We start from the raw sequence: 7,643 nt of genomic DNA on the forward strand, positions 1-7,643 counted from the left end.
AGAGGATCACCGGAAGGAGTGTCGCCGGCTCATCGTCTTTCACACCGCACTATAGCACAGCTATCTCTGTACAACCCACACGCAGGTTAGTCCTCCTTCCTTTTTGTTATTCCCCTCTTTTGATTAGTGAAACTTCAACTACATGTCCTTCTATCTATCCCCCTGTCCTCAGTCACGTTTCCTCGCTTTGTCTCATGGATGAAGTTGTCGGCTGCAGGGGTGTTGCGAGGAGTTAGAGGTCGTGCGCCGGCCGAAGCAGCAAGAGCAATGATTTGGCGGCCTCTCTTCTCTGCCACAGTTCCCTTCTCTTCATTCAGCTCTCGAGACATTGACCTGCAGGTGTAGGTGCTTGTGTCTCAACCATCTTTCTCCTGTATCCTCAGTTCCTCACATTTTTTTATTTCTGATTCGTGTGTTACCATATTATTGCTAGGCTAGAGTTTGTCCGTGTGTTGTTTATGCTCAGGTTTAATCTCCACAAAAGATGGCCCACACTACTTTACAAGGAACTGCTGTTGTCCAGTTCAGAGGTATGTTTTCTAGCTGAATCATTGTTTGAATATCTATGGCCCAGGCTCCAAGTGAGATTAATTCTTTCATTTTGTTTGTGCTAATGTGAGTGATTTAGTTGTCATAGAAACAAAATTCTGATTGATGTACTGACAAATGTGTATGGCATACTATTTTTAGGCAAACCATTGTTTAACAACGGATATGCGGAGGCGTTTTTATGGATGTGCATTTCCCCTGAATTTGGATAGCTAATCAACCTGTTGCGGACATTTTTGGTAATTCAATGCTTCAGCAGGTATTCTTGACCTCTATATTCCCTGTCACCGTAGGGGCGGTCAGGGCGCCTGCTACAAGCCGCTTGACCTCCTAGCGCTGCTTCCTCAGATGTGCCGGCGCCACTGCCTGCGCCTTCTCCAGCGCCGCCTCGGTCACCGGCGCCAACTCCGGTCAGTGGTCTCCGGCACGCCCTCGCGGCTGGACGAGGCAGAGATGTGCCGAGGATCCCCACGCCCTTGGTTCTCATGTTCTCTGCTCCCAGCCGCAGCAGATCGTCCCAAAGGTATCTAGCCCCATTATTCTCCTTCCTTCATGTTGTTTATCAATGTATCCATGCCCATGCTAATTCACGCCATCAGCCTGATGAAATGTCTTGATGTTCTTTCTTTTGTCGAATGTTTGTTGCTATAATAAGGCCATGTGAAATTATATGTACTCTTTCTTGGTAATATTGTTGATCCTTGTTAATTTTGGAGCTGCTGTGGATCTTTTTTTCTCAGATGCCATCTTTCAGAAGAAATTCAGCACATCAAATCTCAGAAGATTTTTTTTCCTCAAGACCTTTCCAAATGTAATTTAGTTTTGTCTTTTGACATTTGTTCTTTTGTTGTTGTCTTAGGCATTATCGTGAGGAGGGAAGCGGCCGCAGATTAAGGACAACGCGGGTTAAGAGCATGGTCATAGTCTAGGAGCACGCCCGGTGGTCGGTACGTATGTTGTCTCCATGCCAAAAATAGCCACTTGATTATTTTAACAAATCCCTCTTCTGCCTCTTAGTCATGCTCAAATCTGAGCTACCATGTGTCTACTGAGCTTAAAATTACCCACAACCCACAATAGAAGGCAAGTATGATTTGACAGTGTATGACATGGTAATCTAGCTTTATAAAATCCAAATTGATCAGGATATGCACATAGATGTTTACATATTTGCATCCGTAGTGTCACTTATAGGATTGTAATTAATAGCAATCATGGAGAGAGTCGGTTCGTTTTATTATCAGCACGTCTCTTCTTCTGCATCCTGAAGATCTGCTAAAATATGAAGTGAATTTCCTGTTTTATCTCACATTTACCAATTACACATTGAAATATTGTGTTTGTCAAGAGAGTTTGATTTGTACTTTGGAAGTTTTGGGATTGGAGACATCACCCTTCTTGTCCGCTGCCCAACTCCGTCGCGGCCCAGGCCTAGCAGGCGATAGAGGCACGGCGAGGACTCACTGCAAAGAAGCCGTGGGAGGAGGACCCCGACTCGGATGACGGCTGCTGAAAGATCACGCACTTCTTCGGCCCACAGACCGGCTCCACTTACGGCTTATCCAAGGTATCTCCTTGTGCAGCTTTTCTCTCGCTCGTGTGCCTTGTGCAAATAAATAAAGCTACCTAGCACCGGCTCTTATTTCTCTATGCCTACGTAGTGTTTGTGCCGATTGTTATTTATATGTGCCTACATGGAATGCAATTCTTACTTGTCTGAACCAGTGAGCATTTCATTCAGTTTGTTTCTGTCCATGAGTAACAATTTTTTGGAAGCATATGTACATATTTAGGAATCCAGCTATGCTTTGTGCACTTTCTGCTGAGCTAGGGAATGTTCACTTCAGCTAGCAAGAACCTGTTAGCGGCTGTGATATTTACGGCACGACATGGAGTATTTGGTGGAACTAGCTATGGAAGTGTGTCCCTCCATGTTGTAGGCAGACCGTGATATGGTGAATTATTTCTTAGGAACGACATTATGAGCTCCTGTTTTGCAGCACATGGATACTTTTCGGCATAAATGTCATGGGTCCATGATGCCTTACGTACCTCTGAACCTATGACTCTAGAGATAATTTAATATATTTCTGGATTGTTTCGCTCTGGTTACAAATATTGTAAGATCCTCTTTCACTAACACTTTCAAGTTTCAAATATTGTCAAACGGGGTTCACAATACTAGGTCTTTCTCAATTCAAATTCTTATATATCCAAAAGGGGAACTAGCAATTATGATGGGGCTTTTGCCACTTATTGTTTTATGGTTGTCTAGACAGCTGATGGCATGCTTCTTTCTGCGAATTGTCAATTCTTTTGTATAGGGTCGCTCGGCTACTTATGCTTTGCTAGACAATGAGAGTATGTAGATAGTATGTATGTTTTTTACATTGTTTTGCTCAGGTTGAGATGCATCACATGATATTTTCCTTTTACATTTATGAGTATTACAGAGTCCTTTCTTTTCTTTCTTTTTCCACAAGGGGCAGTAGCTGTGCCATTTAATTCGAAGGACAAAGAGTTGATCACAAAGGGGTAGCATTCAGGATATATACACAAAAGAGTATAGAACCAAATTATATGATGTAATTGACTACTATTTCTATTAACTTCTCCTGTACACATTGTTCACGAGTTCATGTATTAAGTACTTCCTCCGTTCGGAATTACTTCTCTCGGAAATGGATGTATCTAGAACTAAAATACATCTAGATACATCCATTTCTGCGACAAATAATTCCGAATGGAGGGAGTACATTTTATTGTGTCACTTGTGTTTACTCTTTTTTTAATGCAAGTTTACAGCTACTCGGAATTCATAATTGTAGACTCAACTATCTTGACCTACCGATGATCTAATTTGTGGCATTATTACTCACGAAAATATTTTCATTTAATTTTCTTTATATATTGGGGTATAAGTTCTTACCAAATGTACTCAAATATATGATTATTGAAAAAATGCAAATATTTTCAACACGAACATTGTTTAAAACGGGTCTTTGCGCCATTTGGCGCAACTGGTCATCTAGTGAGAAGAAAGATGGGAAGTGTTAACCGGGAACGTTCCCCGGGGAGGTCTCGGGGGACACCCACACAGTTATTGGATCCAGATCACGCGGATGGCAACAACAACAAAATCGCTAGCATTTTCTTGCATTACATGGCAGTTTTCTCTTTTGATCATGGCAAGTCACGTAAAGTTGTAAAGTTGCCATGGCAACTTTAGTTAAAACTGCACGACAATTTGAGAGTTTGTAGGGAAAAAACGCTCCCGCCAGATATTGGTGTCTAGAAAGATAGAGCAGAAAAGTGGGAGCGAGCAATATGGAACAACTGGCCGAGTGAGTCAGTGATCTTCTTTACGCCATGCGAGCCCGTGCCTGAAGGCCAACGGTCTCACGGTGGTGGCCTTGTCGGGTTTCCATTTAAATTACCTTTTTATACTCAAACTTCAAATAAATAATATACTTTATAATAATTTTACAAATCAGTTTTAAAAAAGAGGGAAAATATGAGTTGTGAATGAGCAAATGCTGAAGTGTAACAAAAATAATTATGCTGAAAAAGAAATGTTCATGCACTAGGAAAAATATGTTCCTATGCGTTAAAAACTGTTCATATAAATAAAAATAACATGTTCATGGTATGGGATTGTGTTATAAAGTAAAGTTCATGTGAATGAAAAAAATCTTCATGCATATAAAAAATGTTCTTGTATTTCTTAAAAATTCAGGTGGCATAAAATAAAAAGAATTATAATGAAACACAAGGAAAATAAACAAAAAAGAATAAAAGTGAAAAGGCCAAAAATAGAAAATTAAACGACAACAACAACAACAACAACAACAACAACAACAACAACAACAACAACAAACGCAGTTGAGGCACCCTTATTGGGCATTGTTGTAGGCAACGCTGCCTTAACGACTACTGCGGTCAGCATATAGAATTGCTATGTCACAAAATGACTGAACATATGCGAAAACATGGCATTTTGCTTATTGAGAGCACAAAGGAGGGCAAATAACGGGAGCGAGAGCTACTTCTTGCCCGTACCAAGCCCTAATTCGCTCTTGTCTCTGGTTCGGCACTACTAGGCCGGCCTAGTACTGTACCTTACGCGCGAGTTTTTTCTCCGTGGTTTGCTTATCCGGTTTTCACTGTCCGCAACGGTGTTTTCTGGTTTTCTTCAGTTTCTTTTTTCTTAAATTTTTATTTATTTATTGGTTACCTTTTGTTTTTTTCTCTTTTCTCGTCCTTTTTAACATATTATACATTTTTCATACACATTGTATATTTTTTATATGCCTCGGGAATATTATTTTTATACACATTAAAAAATTTAAATACATGATTAACTTTTAAAATATATATATATATATGTGTTGATGTCTACTTTTTCATACACATTTTACATTTTCCTATACATCAGTAACAATTTTTATACATTTTTATCATATTTTAAATACATGATTATTGTTTTTTCTTCAAATATATATCTTGATGTTTATTTTTTCGTACACATTGTAATTTTTTTGTATACATCAGAAACATTTTTATACATGTTTAATATTTTTAAAATACATGATTAATATTTTTCAAATATGTATTTTGATGTCTACATTTTTCATGCATGTTGTACATTTTCCACATACATCAGTAACATTGTTTAATACATGTTTAATATATATTCTAAACACGATTAACATTTTCTGTAATGTCACATACTTTTCTTGAAATGCATGAACATTGTTTTAAGGTTACAATCTTTTTTAACGCTATCTACATTTTTTTCAACGCTAAAAAAGTTCTACACTGCGTTAAAATTTGAAAATTCATTTTTAACAATTTTAACAAGTTAAGCTTTGGAATATTTTTGAAAATTTAAATATTTGGGCGTGACAATGAACACATCTATTTTTTCAATTTTTTTAACATTTGCAAAATATATTTTTAGCGAGCAGGAGTGTATGCTCCCTGGAGCCATGTGTGCATGTGATCTTGCCTCGTTTGGAACCATGAGTTGCCGTGAGGATGGGAATTTCCTTAACCATGCTAAAAACATTAATGTTTTATTTGTAGCGAAATCTAATTTTATTAGCCTATGTAATTTTGTATTTGATGATATCAAGACACGTCCAACGTGGCCGCTTGGAGAGATGCGCCACGATTGATTTCCTGGTCGATCAACACGTGGGTGGTGCGCTAGATGAGTCATCGGCGAAAAAAGAAAGAACCGGGTGCTTGAGCCTATTTTACAGTGTGGGACAAAATGATCAGTGCAGAGGCCAATTTTTAGCGCATGTTTGTTACAGTAGCGTGTAGCATTGGAACATATAGCCATCAAGTGGTCTTTCAATTTTATGATATATTTTTATTTCCCTTAGCGCCTCTTTAAGCGTTTTGCATTGAAGATGACCTTAGTATTGTATATGCAGTAGGGGAGCACAAAAAAGCAGTGGTGGATCTAGGGTTCAAGCTCGGGGCATGAGGCCAGATCCTTTATATCATGTAGCAATTGCTACAGTACATGAAGGCGGCCCGGGGCGGCCTGCTGGGCTGGATCCGCCCCTGCAAAGAAGAGACGGGGTGGCATGAATTTCATGTGCGTTGATTTTTATTTGCCTTGTGCCATTATGTATGATGTGAATCTCAAAGATGCTTGCAGCTTCACGGGAGTACCAAAGGGGATGGGATTGAATAATCATTAGGTGGAAATTAACCCACCTACCAAAGTATATGTCCAAGCATATTCCCATGGTATATTTACTCATAGTGCAGATATATTCCAGGCAACAAAAGAAATGCAGATCTACAAAAAGTTAAACATAAACATCTCATTCATAATCCAGACAAGGATTTAAGTCTGTATAATCACCAAATAATGATTCAATGCTACTATTGATTACTTTGTTATTTAGACAGTGGTATTGATTGGAAAGCAACACATGGTGTTGTTTTCTCCACCACCACCAAAAGGTCCCAAACCAAGAGTTTTATGTGGCTTCAGAAGTAGTGACAAACTGGCATGACATCGAACAAAATAATATTAGTACAACAATGAATTAGAAAAAAAAACAAGGAGTACTGCTTGCCACTACATGATATTGAAAGATGGTTCACTGTATTCAATTGGGAAAAGCAGTGAATCATTTAGCGGCAACTTTATCACTCGAGCAATTAATAAGACGGTTTTGTCTTCACATCACTATGATTACATAGTGTTGTCTGCAACATCATCACTATGATTACATAGCGTTGTCTGCAACATCATGTATGGAAAACAAAAGTCCTTGCCTAAGAAAATTGTTGTGTATTAATAGTATAGTACTATTACAAATACCAGGCTCTAAGGGCAACTCCAATGCAGATCACCAAGTCGTTCCTGAATGTCTGGACCAGATGGTTCATGCATTTTTGACCATCCAATGGAAGTCACTAAATGTCCGCGGCTCAATCCAAACAACCCAAATCCCTCAAACTGGAACCGAAAATTGGGGAAGAGTTGGACAAGTCCAGACATTCGGCTGGCCCTCTTATTACTTGGTCTTCTTCTCTTGGTCCGCCTCACCGCTGTAAGTCACTAGCCCACTGTCCAGATTTGATGACTACGGTTGGATGGCCGGTTTCCCTACCGTTGTCCATGGACACATCCGAACATTTTCTCGGACATTTGGTGTTGTCAATTTGGTGACAGTGTTGGAATTGCCCTAATGTGGGAACTAGAAACACAAAATTTGAGCGTTCAGTTGTGCACGCATCTCATTGAATGAAGAAAAAACTGGAAATTTTCAAGTTTGTGTAGAAAAAAACATGGACATTGGGCATGATATCCAATATTCCAATATGTAATTAAACATGCAAAATTCCATCAAAAATATGATAATTTATGCACCACATAAAGTATGCAAGAACCAAGAGATATTCCTTGATTAAAAAATTTGCAAGTTCACATCGGCAACATTCTTGATTTTTTCTTGCAATTTTGAGAAAGATATCTCATCCAAGGGAGGATTGAATCTAAATTTTCATTTGTCCTGAGAGCTGAAACGAATGCTGATCATTTTTCAGCCTCGGCCCTCTTCTTTTTT

General features: G+C 38.9%; 2 long non-coding RNA genes across 2 annotated transcripts; both read left to right on the forward strand.

The window, feature by feature from the left end:
- Positions 1–214: 214 nt before the first annotated feature.
- On the forward strand, positions 215–799 carry LOC119367111. Its single transcript, XR_005176204.1, has 3 exons — positions 215–341; positions 434–530; positions 691–799. It is a non-coding gene; the product is annotated as an uncharacterized LOC119367111 (long non-coding RNA).
- Positions 800–892: 93 nt separating this feature from the next.
- On the forward strand, positions 893–1,930 carry LOC119367110. Its single transcript, XR_005176202.1, has 2 exons — positions 893–1,072; positions 1,409–1,930. It is a non-coding gene; the product is annotated as an uncharacterized LOC119367110 (long non-coding RNA).
- Positions 1,931–7,643: the final 5,713 nt, after the last annotated feature.

Source organism: Triticum dicoccoides, chromosome 2B (genome assembly GCF_002162155.2).
Source record: "Triticum dicoccoides isolate Atlit2015 ecotype Zavitan chromosome 2B, WEW_v2.0, whole genome shotgun sequence".
NCBI classification, from domain to species: domain Eukaryota; kingdom Viridiplantae; phylum Streptophyta; class Magnoliopsida; order Poales; family Poaceae; genus Triticum; species Triticum dicoccoides.